This window comes from Phyllobates terribilis, unplaced genomic scaffold, assembly GCF_046119375.1.
Source record: "Phyllobates terribilis strain yellow unplaced genomic scaffold, ASM4611937v1 Scaffold_10__3_contigs__length_209671492, whole genome shotgun sequence".
NCBI lineage: Eukaryota > Metazoa > Chordata > Amphibia > Anura > Dendrobatidae > Phyllobates > Phyllobates terribilis.
The window spans coordinates 6,140,614-6,160,200 of NW_027362770.1; positions in this window are offsets into that span (position 1 = coordinate 6,140,614).

Here is a 19,587-nt window from a genome sequence, read left to right on the forward strand (position 1 = left end):
CACTTTTTTGTGAAAATATCCACTAAATGAGGGAATAATATGTGTGAGGGTACCCCAGGAGAGTTCCAAATGTGTGTGGGTAGAATATATATACCACGGGGTAAAATTGAAAAAAGTTGAACAAATTTTTTTTTGGAATTAGTCATTTTTCCGGCGTTTATCAGACTTTCAGATAGGGGAAATGTCAGTGAGCGTTCCGATTTCAGTTCCAGAGCGATTCTCCCAATGAGTCCTTGATATTTAGTCGTTTTCAGCCAATTTTCTGGATTTTTTGAAAATTTCACTTTTTTGTGAAAATATCCACTAAATGAGGGAATAATACGTGTGAGGGTACCCCAGGAGAGTTCCAAATGTTTGTGGGTAGAATATATATCCCACGGGGTAAAATTGAAAAAGTTGAACAAATTTTTTTTTGGACTTAGTCATTTTTCCGGCGTTTATCAGACTTTCAGATAGGGGAAATGTGAGTGAGTGTTCCGATTTCAGTTCCAGAGCGATTCGCCCAATGAGTCCTTGATATTTAGTCGTTTTCAGCCAATTTTCTGGATTTTTGAAAATTTCACTTTTTTGTGAAAATATCCACTAAATGAGGGAATAATATGTGTGAGGGTACCCCAGGAGAGTTCCAAATGTGTGTGGGTAGAATATATATCCCACGGGGGTAAAATTGAAAAAAGTTGAAAAAAAATTTTTCTTGGACTTATTCATTTTTCCGGCGTTTATCAGACATTCAGATAGGGGAAATGTCAGTGAGCGTTCCGATTTCAGTTCCAGAGCGATTTGCCCAATGAGTCCTTGATATTTAGTCATTTTCAGCCAATTTTCTGGATTTTTTTAAAATTTCACTTTTTTGTGAAAATATCCACTAAATGAGGGAATAATATGTGTGAGGGTACCCCAGGAGAGTTCCAAATGTGTGTGGGTAGAATATATATCCCACGGGGGTAAAATTTAAAAAAGTTGAAACATTTTTTTTCTTGGACTTAGTCACTTTTCCGGCGTTTATCAGACTTTCAGATAGGGGAAATGTCAGTGAGCGTTCCGATCTCAGTTCCAGAGCAATTCGCCCATTGAGTCCCTGATATTTAGTCGTTTTCAGCCAATTTTCTGGATTTTTTGAAAATTTCACTTTTTTGTGAAAATATCCACTAAATGAGGGAATAATATGTGTGAGGGTACCCCAGGAGAGTTCCAAATGTGTGTGGGTAGGATATATATCCCACGGGGGTAAAATTGAAAAAAGTTGCAAAAAATTTTTTCTTGTACTTAGTCATTTTTCCGGTGTTTATCAGACTTTCAGATAGGGGAAATGTGAGTGAGCGTTCCGATTTCAGTTCCAGAGCGATTCACCCAATGAGTCCTTGATATTTAGTCGTTTTCAGCCAATTTTCTGGATTTTTGAAAATTTCACTTTTTTGTGAAAATATCCACTAAATGAGGGAATAATATGTGTGAGGGTACCCCAGGAGAGTTCCAAATGTGTGTGGGTAGAATATATATCCCACGGGGGCAAAATTGAAAAAAGTTGAAAAAAATTTTTTTTTGGACTTAGTCATTTTTCCGGCGTTTAGCAGACTTTCAGATAGGGGAAATGTCAGTAAGCGTTCCGATTTCAGTTCCAGAGCGATTCGCCCAATGAGTCCTTGATATTTAGTCGTTTTTAGCAAATTTTCTGGATTTTTGAAAATTTAATTTTTTGTGAAAATATCCACTAAATGAGGGCATAATATGAGTGAGGGTACCCCAGGAGAGTTCCAAATGTGTGTGGGTAGAATATATATCCCACGGGGGTAAAATTGAAAAAAGTTGAACAAAAATTTTTTTGGACTTAGTCATTTTTCCGGCGGTTATCAGACTTTCAGTTAGGGCAAATGTCAGTGAGTGTTCCAATTTCAGTTCCAGAGCGATTCCCCCAATGAGTCCTTGATATTAAGTCGTTTTCAGCCAATTTTCTGGATTTTTTTAAAATTTCACTTTTTGTGAAAATATCCACTAAATGAGGGAATCATATGTGTGAGGGTACCCCAGGAGAGTTCCAAATGTGTGTGGGTAGAATATATATCCCACAGGGGTAAAATTGAAAAAAGTTTAAAAAATTTTTTTTTTGGACTTAGTCATTTTTCCGGCGTTTATCAGACTTTCAGATAGGGGAAATGTCAGTGAGCGTTCCGATTTCAGTTCCAGAGCGATTCGCCCAATGAGTCTTTGATATTTAGTCATTTTCAGCCAATTTTCTGGATTTTTTGAAAATTTCACTTTTTTGTGAAAATATCCACTAAATGAGGGAATAATATGTGTGAGGGTACCCCAGGAGAGTTCCAAATGTGTGTGGGTAGAATATATATCAAACGGGGGTAAAATTGAAAAAAGTTGAACAAATTTTTTTTTGGACTTAGTCATTTTTCCGGCGTTTATCAGACTTTCAGATAGGGGAAATGTCAGTGAGCATTCCGATTTCAGTTCCAGAGCGATTCGCCCAATGAGTCTTTGATATTTAGTCATTTTCAGTTAATTTTCTGGATTTTTTGAAAATTTCACTTTTTGTGAAAATATCCACTAAATGAGGGAATCATATGTGTGAGGGTACCCCAGGAGAGTTCCAAATGTGTGTGGGTAGAATATATATCCCACAGGGGTAAAATTGAAAAAAGTTTAAAAAATTTTTTTTTTGGACTTAGTCATTTTTCCGGCGTTTATCAGACTTTCAGATAGGGGAAATGTCAGTGAGCGTTCCGATTTCAGTTCCAGAGCGATTTGCCCAATGAGTCCTTGATATTTAGTCGTTTTAAGCCAATTTTCTGGATTTTTGAAAAATTCATTTTTTGTGAAAATATCCACTAAATGAGGGAATAATATGAGTAAGGGTACCCCAGGAGAGTTCCAAATGTGTGTGGGTAGAATATATATCCCACGGGGGTAAAATTGAAAAAAGTTGAAAAAAATTTTTTCTTGGACTTATTCATTTTTCCGGCGTTTATCAGACATTCAGATAGGGGAAATGTCAGTGAGCGTCCCGATTTCAGTTCCAGAGTGATTCTCCCAATCAGTCTTTGATATTTAGTCATTTTCAACCAATTTTCTGGATTTTTTGAAAATTTCACTTTTTTGTGAAAATATCCACTAAATGAGGGAACAATATGTGTGAGGGTACCCCAGGAAAGTTCCAAATGTGTGTGGGTAGAATATATATCCCACGGGGTTAAATTGAAAAAAGTTGAACAAATTTTTTTTTGGACTTAGTCATTTTTCCGGCGTTTATCAGACTTTCAGATAGGGGAAATGTCAGTGAGCGTTCCGATTTCAGTTCCAGAGCGATTCGCCCAATGAGTCCTTGATATTTAGTCGTTTTCAGCCAATTTTCTGGATTTTTTGAAAATTTCACTTTTTTGTGAAAATATCCACTAAATGAGGGAATAATATGTGTGAGAGTACCCCAGGAGAGTTCCAAATGTGTGTGGGTAGAATATATATCCCACTGGGGTAAAATTGAAAAAAGTTGAAAAAAAATTTTTTTTGGACTTAGTCATTTTTCCGGCGTTTATCAGACTTTCAGTTAGGGCAAATGTCAGTGAGTGTTCCGATTTCAGTTCCAGAGCGATTCGCCCAATGAGTCCTTGATATTTAGTCGTTTTCAGCCAATTTTCTGGATTTTTTTAAAATTTCACTTTTTTGTGAAAATATCCACTAAATGAGGGAATAATATGTGTGAGGGTACCCCAGGAGAGTTCCAAATGTGTGTGGGTAGAATATATATCCCACGGGGGTAAAATTGAAAAAAGTTGAAAAAAATTTTTTCTTGGACTTAGTCATGTTTCCGGCGTTTATCAGACTTTCAGATAGGGGAAATGTGAGTGAGCGTTCTGATTTCAGTTCCAGAGCTATTCACCCAATGAGTCCTTGATATTTAGTCGTTTTCAGCCAATTTTCTGGATTTTTGAAAATTTCACTTTTTTGTGAAAATATCCACTAAATGAGGGAATAATATGAGTAAGGGTACCCCAGGAGAGTTCCAAATGTGTGTGGGTAGAATATATATCCCACGGGGGTAAAATTGAAAAAAGTTGAAAAAATTTTTTTATTGGACTTATTCATTTTTCCGGCGTTTATCAAACTTTCAGATAGGGGAAATGTCAGTGAGCATTCCGATTTCAGTTCCAGAGCGATTCGCCCAATGAGTCTTTGATATTTAGTCATTTTCAGTTAATTTTCTGGATTTTTTGAAAATTTCACTTTTTGTGAAAATATCCACTAAATGAGGGAATAATATGTGTGAGGGTACCCCAGGAGAGTTCCAAATGTGTGTGGGTAGAATATATATCCCACAGGGGTAAAATTGAAAAAAGTTTAAAAAATTTTTTTTTTGGACTTAGTCATTTTTCCGGCGTTTATCAGACTTTCAGTTAGGGCAAATGTCAGTGAGTGTTCCGATTTCAGTTCCAGAGCGATTCGCCCAATGAGTCCTTGATATTTAGTCGTTTTCAGCCAATTTTCTGGATTTTTTTAAAATTTCACTTTTTTGTGAAAATATCCACTAAATGAGGGAATAATATGTGTGAGGGTACCCCAGGAGAGTTCCAAATGTGTGTGGGTAGAATATATATCCCACGGGGGTAAAATTGAAAAAAGTTGCAAAAAATTTTTTCTTGGACTTAGTCATGTTTCCGGCGTTTATCAGACTTTCAGATAGGGGAAATGTGAGTGAGCGTTCTGATTTCAGTTCCAGAGCGATTCACCCAATGAGTCCTTGATATTTAGTCGTTTTCAGCCAATTTTCTGGATTTTTGAAAATTTCACTTTTTTGTGAAAATATCCACTAAATGAGGGAATAATATGAGTAAGGGTACCCCAGGAGAGTTCCAAATGTGTGTGGGTAGAATATATATCCCACGGGGGTAAAATTGAAAAAAGTTTAAAAAATTTTTTTTTTGGACTTAGTCATTTTTACGGCGTTTATCAGACTTTCAGAAAGGGGAAATGTCAGTGAGCATTCCGATTTCAGTTCCAGAGCGATTCGCCCAATGAGTCCTTGATATTTAGTCGTTTTAAGCCAATTTTCTGGATTTTTTAAAAATTCATTTTTTGTGAAAATATCCACTAAATGAGGGAATAATATGAGTAAGGGTACCCCAGGAGAGTTCCAAATGTGTGTGGGTAGAATATATATCCCACGGGGGAAAAATTGAAAAAAGTTGAAAAATTTTTTTTCTTGGACTTATTCATTTTTCCGGCGTTTATCAGAAATTCAGATAGGGGAAATGTCAGTGAGCGTTCCGATTTCAGTTCCAGAGCGATTCGCCCAATGAGTCTTTGATATTTAGTCATTTTCAGCCAATTTTCTGGATTTTTTGAAAATTTCACTTTTTTGTGAAAATATCCACTAAATGAGGGAATAATATGTGTGAGGGTACCCCAGGAGAGTTCCAAATGTGTGTGGGTAGAATATATATCCCACGGGGGTAAAATTGAAAAAAGTTGAAACATTTTTTTTCTTGGACTTAGTCATTTTTCCGGCGTTTATCAGACTTTCAGATAGGGGAAATGTCAGTAAGCGTTCCGATTTCAGTTCCAGAGCGATTCGCCCAATGAGTCCTCGATATTTAGACGTTTTTAGCAAATTTTCTGGATTTTTGAAAATTTAATTTTTTGTGAAAATATCCACTAAATGAGGGCATAATATGAGTGAGGGTACCCCAGGAGAGTTCCAAATGTGTGTGGGTAGAATATATATCCCACGGGGGTAAAATTGAAAAAAGTTGAAAAAAATTTTTTCTTGGACTTATTCATTTTTCCGGCGTTTATCAGACATTCAGATAGGGGAAATGTCAGTGAGCGTTCCGATTTCAGTTCCAGAGCAATTCGCCCAATGAGTCTTTGATATTTAGTCATTTTCAGCCAATTTTCTTGATTTTTTGAAAATTTCACTTTTTTGTGAAAATATCCACTAAATGAGGGAATAATATGTGTGAGGGTACCCCAGGAGAGTTCCAAATGTGTGTGGGTAGAATATATATCCCACGGGGGTAAAATTGAAAATAGTTGAAAAAATTTTTTCTTGGACTTAGTCATTTTTCCGGCTTTTATCAGACTTTCAGATAGGGGAAATGTGAGTGAGCGTTCCGATTTCAGTTCCTGAGCGATTCACCCAATGAATCCTTGATATTTAGTCGTTTTCAGCCAATTTTCTGGATTTTTGAAAATTTCACTTTTTTGTGAAAATATCCACTAAATGAGGGAATAATATGTGCGAGGGTACCCCAGGAGAGTTCCAAATGTGTGTGGGTAGAATATATATCCCACGGGGGCAAAATTGAAAAAAGTTGAAAAAAATTTTTTTTTGGACTTAGTCATTTTTCCGGCGTTCAGCAGACTTTCAGATAGGGGAAATGTCAGTAAGCATTCCGATTTCAGTTCCAGAGCGATTCGCCCAATGAGACTTTGATATTTAGTCGTTTTTAGCAAATTTTCTGAATTTTTGAAAATTTCATTTTTTGTGAAAATATCCACTAAATGAGGGAATAATATGAGTAAGGGTACCCCAGGAGAGCTCCAAATGTGTGTGGGTAGAATATATATCCCACGGGGGTAAAATTGAAAAAAGTTGAAACATTTTTTTTCTTGGACTTAGTCATTTTTCCGGCGTTTATCAGACTTTCAGATAGGGGAAATGTCAGTGAGCGTTCCGATTTCAGTTCCAGAGCAATTCGCCCATTGAGTCCTTGATATTTAGTCGTTTTCAGCCAATTTTCTGGATTTTTTGAAAATTTCACTTTTTTGTGAAAATATCCACTAAATGAGGGAATAATATGTGTGAGGGTACCCCAGGAGAGTTCCAAATGTGTGTGGGTAGAATATATATCAAACGGGGGTAAAATTGAAAAAAGTTGAACAAATTTTTTTTTGGACTTATTCATTTTTCCGGCGTTTATCAGACTTTCAGATAGGGGAAATGTCAGTGAGCATTCCGATTTCAGTTCCAGAGCGATTCGCCCAATGAGTCTTTGATATTTAGTCATTTTCAGTTAATTTTCTGGATTTTTTGAAAATTTCACTTTTTGTGAAAATATCCACTAAATGAGGGAATCATATGTGTGAGGGTACCCCAGGAGAGTACCAAATGTGTGTGGGTAGAATATATATCCCACAGGGGTAAAATTGAAAAAAGTTTAAAAAAATTTTTTTTTGGACTTAGTCATTTTTCCGGCGTTTATCAGACTTTCAGATAGTGGAAATGTGAGTGAGCGTTCCGATTTCAGTTCCAGAGCGATTCGCCCAATGAGTCCTTGATATTTAGTCGTTTTAAGCCAATTTTCTGGATTTTTGAAAATTTCACTTTTTTGTGAAAATATCCATTAAATGAGGGAATAATATGTGTGAGGGTACCCCAGGAGAGTTCCAAATGTGTGGGGGTAGAATATATATCCCACGGGTGTAAAATTGAAAAAAGTTGAAACATTTTTTTTCTTGGACTTAGTCATTTTTCCGGTGTTTATCAGACTTTCAGATAGGGGAAATGTCAGTGAGCGTTCCGATTTCAGTTCCAGAGCAATTCGCCCATTGAGTCCTTGATATTTAGTCGTTTTCAGCCAATTTTCTGGATTTTTTGAAAATTTCACTTTTTTGTGAAAATATCCACTAAATGAGGGAATGATATGTGTGAGGGTATCCCAGGAGAGTTCCAAATGTGTGTGGGTAGAATATTTATCCCACGGGGGAAAAAATTGAAAAAAGTTGAAAAAAATTTTTTTTTGGACTGTCATTTTTCAGGCGTTTATCAGACTTTCAGATAGGTCAAATGTCAGTGAGCATTCCGATTTCAGTTCCAGAGCGATTCGCCCAATGAGTCCTTGATATTTAGTCGTTTTCAGCCAATTTTCTGGATTTTTGAAAATTTCACTTTTTTGTGAAAATATCCACTAAATGAGGGAATAATATGTGTGAGGGTACCCCAGGAGAGTTCCAAATGTGTGTGGGTAGAATATATATCCCACGGGGGTAAAATTGAAAAAAGTTGAAAAAAAATTTTCTTTGGACTTAGTCATTTTTCCGGCATTTATCAGACTTTCAGATACGGCAAATGTCAGTGAGCATTCCGATTTCAGTTCCAGAGTGATTCGCCCAATGAGTCCTTGATATTTAGTCGTTTTCAGCCAATTTTCTGGATTTTTGAAAATTTCACTTTTTTGTGAAAATATCCACAAAATGAGGAAATAATATGTGTGAGGGTACCCCAGGAGAGTTCCAAATGTGTGTGGGTAGAATATATATCCCACGGGGGTAAAATTGAAAATAGTTGAAAAAATTTTTTCTTGGACTTAGTCATTTTTCCGGCTTTTATCAGACTTTCAGATAGGGGAAATGTGAGTGAGCGTTCCGATTTCAGTTCCTGAGCGATTCACCCAATGAATCCTTGATATTTAGTCGTTTTCAGCCAATTTTCTGGATTTTTGAAAATTTCACTTTTTTGTGAAAATATCCACTAAATGAGGGAATAATATGTGCGAGGGTACCCCAGGAGAGTTCCAAATGTGTGTGGGTAGAATATATATCCCACGGGGGCAAAATTGAAAAAAGTTGAAAAAAATGTTTTTTGGACTTAGTCATTTTTCCGGCGTTCAGCAGACTTTCAGATAGGGGAAATGTCAGTAAGCATTCCGATTTCAGTTCCAGAGCGATTCGCCCAATGAGACTTTGATATTTAGTCGTTTTTAGCAAATTTTCTGAATTTTTGAAAATTTCATTTTTTGTGAAAATATCCACTAAATGAGGGAATAATATGAGTAAGGGTACCCCAGGAGAGTTCCAAATGTGTGTGGGTAGAATATATATCCCACGGGGGTAAAATTGAAAAAAGTTGAAAAAAAATTTTCTTTGGACTTAGTCATTTTTCCGGCATTTATCAGACTTTCAGCTACGGCAAATGTCAGTGAGCATTCCGATTTCAGTTCCAGAGTGATTCGCCCAATGAGTCCTTGATATTTAGTCGTTTTCAGCCAATTTTCTGGATTTTTGAAAATTTCACTTTTTTGTGAAAATATCCACAAAATGAGGAAATAATATGTGTGAGGGTACCCCAGGAGAGTTCCAAATGTGTGTGGGTAGAATATATATCCCACGGGGGTAAAATTGAAAAAAGTTGAAAACACTTTTTTCTTGGACTTAGTCATTTTTCCGGCGTTTATCAGACTTTCAGATAGGGGAAATGTCAGTGAGCGTTCCGATTTCAGTTCCAGAGCGATTTGCCCAATGAGTCCTTGATATTTAGTCGTTTTAAGCTAATTTTCTGGATTTTTGAAAAATTAATTTTTTGTGAAAATATCCACTAAATGAGGGAATAATATGAGTAAGGGTACCCCAAGAGAATTCCAAATGTGTTTGGGTAGAATATATATCCCACAGGGGTAAAATTGAAAAAAGTTTAAAAAAATTTTTTTTTGGACTTAGTCATTTTTCCGGCGTTTATCAGACTTTCAGATAGTGGAAATGTGAGTGAGCGTTCCGATTTCAGTTCCAGAGCGATTCGCCCAATGAGTCCTTGATATTTAGTCGTTTTAAGCCAATTTTCTGGATTTTTGAAAATTTCACTTTTTTGTGAAAATATCCACTAAATGAGGGAATAATATGAGTAAGGGTACCCCAGGAGAGTTCCAAATGTGTGTGGGTAGAATATATATCCCACGGGGGTAAAATTGAAAAAAGTTGAAACATTTTTTTCTTGGACTTAGTCATTTTTCCGGCGTTTATCAGACTTTCAGATAGGGGAAATGTCAGTGAGCGTTCCGATTTCAGTTCCAGAGCAATTCGCCCATTGAGTCCTTGATATTTAGTCGTTTTCAGCCAATTTTCTGGATTTTTTGAAAATTTCACTTTTTTGTGAAAATATCCACTAAATGAGGGAATAATATGTGTGAGGGTACCCCAGGAGAGTTCCAAATGTGTTTGGGTAGAATATATATCAAACGGGGGTAAAATTGAAAAAAGTTGAACAAATTTTTTTTTGGACTTATTCATTTTTCCGGCGTTTATCAGACTTTCAGATAGGGGAAATGTCAGTGAGCATTCCGATTTCAGTTCCAGAGCGATTCGCCCAATGAGTCTTTGATATTTAGTCATTTTCAGTTAATTTTCTGGATTTTTTGAAAATTTCACTTTTTTGTGAACATATCCACTAAATGAGGGAATGATATGTGTGAGGATACCCCAAGAGAGTTCCAAATGTGTGTGGGTAGAATATATATCCCACGGGGGTAAAATTGAAAAAAGTTTTAAAACAGTTTTTTCTTGGACTTAGTCATTTTTCTGGCGTTTATCAGACTTTTCAGATAGGGCAAATGTCAGTGAGCTTTCCGATTTAAGTTCCAGAGCGATTCTCATAAGAGTCCTTGATATTTAGTCGTTTAGAGCCAATTTTCTGGATTTTTGAAAATTTCACTTTTTTGTGAAAATATCCACTAAATGAGGGAATAATATGTGTGAGGGTATCCCAGGAGAGTTCCAAATGTGTGTGGGTAGAATATTTATCCCACGGGGGTAAAATTGAAAAAAGTTGAAAAAAATTTTTTTTTGGACTGTCATTTTTCAGGCGTTTATCAGACTTTCAGATAGGGCAAATGTCAGTGAGCAGTCCGATTTCAGTTCCAGAGCGATTCGCCCAATGAGTCCTTGATATTTAGTCGTTTTCAGCCAATTTTCTGGATTTTTGAAAATTTCACTTTTTTGTGAAAATATCCACTAAATGAGGGAATAATATGTGTGAGGGTACCCCAGGAGAGTTCCAAATGTGTGTGGGTAGAATATATATCCCACGGGGGTAAAATTGAAAAAAGTTGAAAAAAAATTTTCTTTGGACTTAGTCATTTTTCCGGCATTTATCAGACTTTCAGATACGGCAAATGTCAGTGAGCATTCCGATTTCAGTTCCAGAGCGATTCGCCCAATGAGTCCTTGATATTTAGTCATTTTCAGCCAATTTTCTGGATTTTTTGAAAATTTCACTTTTTTGTGAAAATATCCACTAAATTAGGGAATAATATGAGTAAGGGTACCCCAGAAGAGTACCAAATGTGTGTGGGTAGAATATATATCCCACAGGGGTAAAATTGAAAAAAGTTTAAAAAATTTTTTTTTTGGACTTAGTCATTTTTCCTGCGTTTATCAGACTTTCAGATAGGGGAAATGTCAGTGAGCGTTCCGATTTCAGTTCCAGAGCGATTCGCCCAATGAGTCCTTGATATTTAGTCGTTTTAAGCCAATTTTCTGGATTTTTGAAAAATTAATTTTTTGTGAAAATATCCACTAAATGAGGGAATAATATGAGTAAGGGTACCCCAAGAGAGTTCCAAATGTGTGTGGGTAGAATATATATCCCACAGGGGTAAAATTGAAAAAAGTTTAAAAAATTTTTTTTTTGGACTTAGTCATTTTTCCGGCGTTTATCAGACTTTCAGATAGTGGAAATGTGAGTGAGCGTTCCGATTTCAGTTCCAGAGCGATTCGCCCAATGAGTCCTTGATATTTAGTCGTTTTCAGCCAATTTTCTGGATTTTTGGAAAATTTCACTTTTTTGTGAAAATATCCACTAAATGAGGGAATGATATGTGTGAGGGTGCCCCAAGAGAGTTCCAAATGTGTGTGGGTAGAATATATATCCCACGGGGGTAAAATTGAAAAAAGTTTTAAAACACTTTTTTCTTGGACTTAGTCATTTTTCTGGCGTTTATCAGACTTTTCAGATAGGGCAAATGTCAGTGAGCATTCCGATTTAAGTTCCAGAGCGATTCTCATAAGAGTCCTTGATATTTAGTCGTTTTGAGCCAATTTTCTGGATTTTTGAAAATTTCACTTTTTTGTGAAAATATCCACTAAATGAGGGAATAATATGTGTGAGGGTATCCCAGGAGAGTTCCAAATGTGTGTGGGTAGAATATATATCCCACAGGGGTAAAATTGAAAAAAGTTGAAATTTTTTTTTTTCTTGGACTGAGTCATTTTTCCGGCGTTTATCAGACTTTCAGATAGGGGAAATGTCAGTGAGTGTTCCGATTTTAGTTCCAGATCGATTCGCCCAATGAGTCCTTGATATTTAGTCGTTTTCAGACAATTTTCTGGATTTTTTGAAAATTTCATTTTTTGTGAAAATATCCACTAAATGAGGGAATAATATGAGTAAGGGTACCCCAGGAGAGTTCCAAATGTGTGTGGGTAGAAAATATATCCCACGGGGGTAAAATTGAAAAAAGTTGAAACATTTTTTTTCTTGGACTTAGTCATTTTTCCGGCGTTTATCAGACTTTCAGATAGGGGAAATGTCAGTGAGCGTTCCGAATTCAGTTCCAGAGCAATTCGCCCATTGAGTCCTTGATATTTAGTCGTTTTCAGCCAATTTTCTGGATTTTTTGAAAATTTCACTTTTTTGTGAAAATATCCACTAAATGAGGGAATCATATGTGTGAGGGTACCCCAGAAGAGTACCAAATGTGTGTGGGTAGAATATATATCCCACAGGGGTAAAATTGAAAAAAGTTTAAAAAATTTTTTTTTTGGACTTAGTCATTTTTCCGGCGTTTATCAGACTTTCAGATAGTGGAAATGTGAGTGAGCGTTCCGATTTCAGTTCCAGAGCGATTCGCCCAATGAGTCCTTGATATTTAGTCGTTTTAAGCCAATTTTCTGGATTTTTGAAAATTTCACTTTTTTGTGAAAATATCCACTAAATGAGGGAATAATATGTGTGAGGGTACCCCAGGAGAGTTCCAAATGTGTGGGGGTAGAATATATATCCCACGGGGGTAAAATTGAAAAAAGTTGAAACATTTTTTTTCTTGGACTTAGTCATTTTTCCGGCGTTTATCAGACTTTCAGATAGGGGAAATGTCAGTGAGCGTTCCGATTTCAGTTCCAGAGCAATTCGCCCATTGAGTCCTTGATATTTAGTCGTTTTCAGCCAATTTTCTGGATTTTTTGAAAATTTCACTTTTTTGTGAAAATATCCACTAAATGACGGAATGATATGTGTGAGGGTACCCCAAGAGAGTTCCAAATGTGTGTGGGTAGAATATATATCCCACGGGGGTAAAATTGAAAAAAGTTTTAAAACACTTTTTTCTTGGACTTAGTCATTTTTCTGGCGTTTATCAGACTTTTCAGATAGGGCAAATGTCAGTGAGCATTCCGATTTAAGTTCCAGAGCGATTCTCATAAGAGTCCTTGATATTTAGTCGTTTTGAGCCAATTTTCTGGATTTTTGAAAATTTCACTTTTTTGTGAAAATATCCACTAAATGAGGGAATAATATGTGTGAGGGTATCCCAGGAGAGTTCCACATGTTTGTGGGTAGAATATTTATCTCACGGGGGTAAAATTGAAAAAAGTTGAAAAAAATTTTTTTTTGGACTGTCATTTTTCAGGCGTTTATCAGACTTTCAGATAGGGCAAATGTCAGTGAGCATTCCGATTTCAGTTCCAGAGCGATTCGCCCAATGAGTCCTTGATATTTAGTCGTTTTCAGCCAATTTTCTGGATTTTTGAAAATTTCACTTTTTTGTGAAAATATCCACTAAATGAGGGAATAATATGTGTGAGGGTACCCCAGGAGAGTTCCAAATGTGTGTGGGTAGAATATATATCCCACGGGGGTAAAATTGAAAAAAGTTGAAAACACTTTTTTCTTGGACTTAGTCATTTTTCCGGCGTTTATCAGACTTTCAGATAGGGGAAATGTCAGTGAGCATTCCGATTTCAGTTCCAGAGCGATTCGCCCAATGAGTCCTTGATATTTAGTCGTTTTCAGCCAATATTTTGGATTTTTGAAAATTTCACTTTTTTGTGAAAATATCCACTAAATGAGGGAATATCATGTGTGAGGGTACCCCAGGAGAATTCCAAATGTGTGTGGGTAGAATATATATCCCACGGGGGTAAAATTGAAAAAAGTTGAAAAAAAATTTTCTTTGGACTTAGTCATTTTTCTGGCGTTTATCAGACTTTCAGATAGGGGAAATGTCAGTGAGCGTTCCGATTTCAGTTCCAGAGCGATTCGCCCAATGAGTCCTTGATATTTAGTCATTTTCAGCCAATTTTCTGGATTATTTGAAAATTTCACTTTTTTGTGAAAATATCCACTAAATGAGGGAATAATATGTGTGAGGGTACCCCAGGAGAGTTCCGAATGTGTGTGGGTAGAAGATATATCCCACGGGGGTAAAATTGAAAAAAGTTGAAAAATTTTTTTTTTTGGACTTAGTCATTTTTCCGGCGCTTATCAGACTTTCAGATAGGGGAAATGTGGGTGAGCGTTCCGATTTCAGTTCCAGAGCGATTCGCCCAATGAGTCCTTGATATTTAGTCGTTTTCAGACAATTTTCTGGATTTTTGAAAATTTCACTTTTTTGTGAAAATGTCCACTAAATGAGGGAATAATATGTGTGAGGGTACCCCAGGAGAGTTCCAAATGTGTGTGGGTAGAATATATATCCCACGGGGGTAAAATTGAAAAAAGTTGAAAAATTTTTTTTTTTGGACTTAGTTATTTTTCCGGCGTTTATCAGACTTTCAGATAGGGGAAATGTCAGTGAGCGTTCTGATTTCAGTTCCAGAGCGATTCGCCCAATGAGTCCTTGATATTTAGTCATTTTCAGCCAATTTTCTGGATTTTTTGAAAATTTCACTTTTTTGTGAAAATATCCACTAAATGAGGGAATAATATGTGTGAGGGTACCCCAGGAGAGTTCCGAATGTGTGTGGGTAGAAGATATATCCCACGGGGGTAAAATTGAAAAAAGTTGAAAAAAAATTTTCTTTGGACTTAGTCATTTTTCCGGCATTTATCAGACTTTCAGATAGGTGAAATGCCAGCGAGCGTTCCGATTTCAGTTACAGAGCGATTCGCCCAATGAGTCCTTGATATTTAGTCGTTTTCAGCCAATATTTTGGATTTTTGAAAATTTCACTTTTTTGTCAAAATATCCACTAAATGAGGGAATAATATGTGTGAGGGTACCCCAGGAGAGTTCCAAATGTGAGTGGGTAGAATATATATCCCACGGGGGTAAAATTGAAAAAAGTTGAAAACACTTTTTTCTTGGACTTAGTCATTTTTCCGGCGTTTATCAGGCTTTCAGATAGGGGAAATGTCAGTGAGCATTCCGATTTCAGTTCCAGAGCGATTCGCCCAATGAGTCCTTGATATTTAGTCGTTTTCAGCCAATATTTTGGATTTTTGAAAATTTCACTTTTTTGTCAAAATATCCACTAAATGAGGGAATAATATGTGTGAGGGTACCCCAGGAGAGTTCCAAATGTGAGTGGGTAGAATATATATCCCACGGGGGTAAAATTGAAAAAAGTTGAAAACACTTTTTTCTTGGACTTAGTCATTTTTCCGGCGTTTATCAGACTTTCAGATAGGGGAAATGTCAGTGAGCGTTCCGATTTCAGTTCCAGAGCGATTCGCCCAATGAGTCCTTGATATCTACTCGTTTTCAGCCAATTTTCTGGATTTTTGGAAAATTTCACTTTTTTGTGAAAATATCCACTAAATGAGGGAATAATATGTGTGAGGGTACCCCAGGAGAGTTCCAAATGTGAGTGGGTAGAATATATATCCCACGGGGGTAAAATTGAAAAAAGTTGAAAACACTTTTTTCTTGGACTTAGTCATTTTTCCGGCGTTTATCAGACTTTCAGATAGGGGAAATGTCAGTGAGCGTTCCGATTTCAGTTCCAGAGCGATTCGCCCAATGAGTCCTTGATATCTACTCGTTTTCAGCCAATTTTCTGGATTTTTGGAAAATTTCACTTTTTTGTGAATATATCCACTAAATGAGGGAATAATATGTGTGAGGGTACCCCAGGAGAGTTCCAAATGTGAGTGGGTAGAATATATATCCCACGGGGGTAAAATTGAAAAAAGTTGAAAACACTTTTTTCTTGGACTTAGTCATTTTTCCGGCGTTTATCAGGCTTTCAGATAGGGGAAATGTCAGTGAGCATTCCGATTTCAGTTCCAGAGCGATTCGCCCAATGAGTCCTTGATATTTAGTCGTTTTCAGCCAATATTTTGGATTTTTGAAAATTTCACTTTTTTGTGAAAATATCCACTAAATGAGGGAATATGTTTGAGGGTACCCCAGGAGAGTTCCAAATGTGTGTGGGTAGAATATATATCCCACGGGGGTAAAATTGAAAAAAGTTGAAAAATTTTTTTTTTTGGACTTAGTCATTTTTCCGGCATTTATCAGACTTTCAGATACGGCAAATGTCAGTGAGCGTTCCGATTTCAGTTCCAGAGCGATTCGCCCAATGAGTCCTTAATATTAACTCGTTTTCAGCCAATTTTCTGGATTTATTGAAAATTTCACTTTTTTTGTGAAAATATCCACTAAATGAGGGAATAATATGTGTGAGGGTACCCCAGGAGAGTTCCAAATGTGTGTGGGTAGAATATATATCCCACGGGGGTAAAATTGAAAAAAGTTGAAAAAAAATTTTCTTTGGACTTAGTCATTTTTCCGGCATTTATCAGACTTTCAGATAGGGGAAATGTGGGTGAGCGTTCCGATTTCAGTTCCAGAGCGATTCGCCCAATGAGTCCTTGATATTTAGTCGTTTTCAGACAATTTTCTGGATTTTTGAAAATTTCACTTTTTTGTGAAAATGTCCACTAAATGAGGGAATAATATGTGTGAGGGTACCCCAGGAGAGTTCCAAATGTGTGTGGGTAGAATATATATCCCACGGGGGTAAAATTGAAAAAAGTTGAAAAATTTTTTTTTTTGGACTTAGTTATTTTTCCGGCGTTTATCAGACTTTCAGATAGGGGAAATGTGGGTGAGCGTTCCGATTTCAGTTCCAGAGCGATTCGCCCAATGAGTCCTTGATATTTAGTCGTTTTCAGACAATTTTCTGGATTTTTTGAAAATTTCACTTTTTTGTGAAAATATCCACTAAATGAGGGAATAATATGTGTGAGGGTACCCCAGGAGAGTTCCAAATGTGAGTGGGTAGAATATATATCCCACGGGGGTAAAATTGAAAAAAGTTGAAAACACTTTTTTCTTGGACTTAGTCATTTTTCCGGCGTTTATCAGACTTTCAGATAGGGGAAATGTCAGTGAGCATTCCGATTTCAGTTCCAGAGCGATTCGCCCAATGAGTCCTTGATATTTAGTCGTTTTCAGCCAATATTTTGGATTTTTGAAAATTTCACTTTTTTGTCAAAATATCCACTAAATGAGGGAATAATATGTGTGAGGGTACCCCAGGAGAGTTCCAAATGTGAGTGGGTAGAATATATATCCCACGGGGGTAAAATTGAAAAAAGTTGAAAACACTTTTTTCTTGGACTTAGTCATTTTTCCGGCGTTTATCAGACTTTCAGATAGGGGAAATGTCAGTGAGCGTTCCGATTTCAGTTCCAGAGCGATTCGCCCAATGAGTCCTTGATATCTACTCGTTTTCACCCAATTTTCTGGATTTTTGGAAAATTTCACTTTTTTGTGAAAATATCCACTAAATGAGGGAATAATATGTGTGAGGGTACCCCAGGAGAGTTCCAAATGTGAGTGGGTAGAATATATATCCCACGGGGGTAAAATTGAAAAAAGTTGAAAACACTTTTTTCTTGGACTTAGTCATTTTTCCGGCGTTTATCAGACTTTCAGATAGGGGAAATGTCAGTGAGCGTTCCGATTTCAGTTCCAGAGCGATTCGCCCAATGAGTCCTTGATATCTACTCGTTTTCAGCCAATTTTCTGGATTTTTGGAAAATTTCACTTTTTTGTGAATATATCCACTAAATGAGGGAATAATATGTGTGAGGGTACCCCAGGAGAGTTCCAAATGTGAGTGGGTAGAATATATATCCCACGGGGGTAAAATTGAAAAAAGTTGAAAACACTTTTTTCTTGGACTTAGTCATTTTTCCGGCGTTTATCAGGCTTTCAGATAGGGGAAATGTCAGTGAGCATTCCGATTTCAGTTCCAGAGCGATTCGCCCAATGAGTCCTTGATATTTAGTCGTTTTCAGCCAATATTTTGGATTTTTGAAAATTTCACTTTTTTGTCAAAATATCCACTAAATGAGGGAATAATATGTGTGAGGGTACCCCAGGAGAGTTCCAAATGTGAGTGGGTAGAATATATATCCCACGGGGGTAAAATTGAAAAAAGTTGAAAACACTTTTTTCTTGGACTTAGTCATTTTTCCGGCGTTTATCAGACTTTCAGATAGGGGAAATGTCAGTGAGCGTTCCGATTTCAGTTCCAGAGCGATTCGCCCAATGAGTCCTTGATATCTACTCGTTTTCAGCCAATTTTCTGGATTTTTGGAAAATTTCACTTTTTTGTGAAAATATCCACTAAATGAGGGAATAATATGTGTGAGGGTACCCCAGGAGAGTTCCAAATGTGAGTGGGTAGAATATATATCCCACGGGGGTAAAATTGAAAAAAGTTGAAAACACTTTTTTCTTGGACTTAGTCATTTTTCCGGCGTTTATCAGACTTTCAGATAGGGGAAATGTCAGTGAGCGTTCCGATTTCAGTTCCAGAGCGATTCGCCCAATGAGTCCTTGATATCTACTCGTTTTCAGCCAATTTTCTGGATTTTTGGAAAATTTCACTTTTTTGTGAATATATCCACTAAATGAGGGAATAATATGTGTGAGGGTACCCCAGGAGAGTTCCAAATGTGAGTGGGTAGAATATATATCCCACGGGGGTAAAATTGAAAAAAGTTGAAAACACTTTTTTCTTGGACTTAGTCATTTTTCCGGCGTTTATCAGGCTTTCAGATAGGGGAAATGTCAGTGAGCATTCCGATTTCAGTTCCAGAGCGATTCGCCCAATGAGTCCTTGATATTTAGTCGTTTTCAGCCAATATTTTGGATTTTTGAAAATTTCACTTTTTTGTGAAAATATCCACTAAATGAGGGAATATGTTTGAGGGTACCCCAGGAGAGTTCCAAATGTGTGTGGGTAGAATATATATCCCACGGGGGTAAAATTGAAAAAAGTTGAAAAATTTTTTTTTTTGGACTTAGTCATTTTTCCGGCATTTATCAGACTTTCAGATACGGCAAATGTCAGTGAGCGTTCCGATTTCAGTTCCAGAGCGATTCGCCCAATGAGTCCTTAATATTAACTCGTTTTCAGCCAATTTTCTGGATTTATTGAAAATTTCACTTTTTTTGTGAAAATCTCCACTAAATGAGGGAATAATATGTGTGAGGGTACCCCAGGAGAGTTCCAAATGTGTGTGGGTAGAATATATATCCCACGGGGGTAAAATTGAAAAAAGTTGAAAAATTTTTTTTTTTGGACTTAGTCATTTTTCCGGCGTTTATCAGACTTTCAGATAGGGGAAATGTGGGTGAGCGTTCCGATTTCAGTTCCAGAGCGATTCACCCAATGAGTCCTTGATATTTAGTCGTTTTCAGACAATTTTCTGGATTTTTGAAAATTTCACTTTTTTGTGAAAATGTCCACTAAATGAGGGAATAATATGTGTGAGGGTACCCCAGGAGAGTTCCAAATGTGTGTGGGTAGAATATATATCCCACGGGGGTAAAATTGAAAAAAGTTGAAAAATTT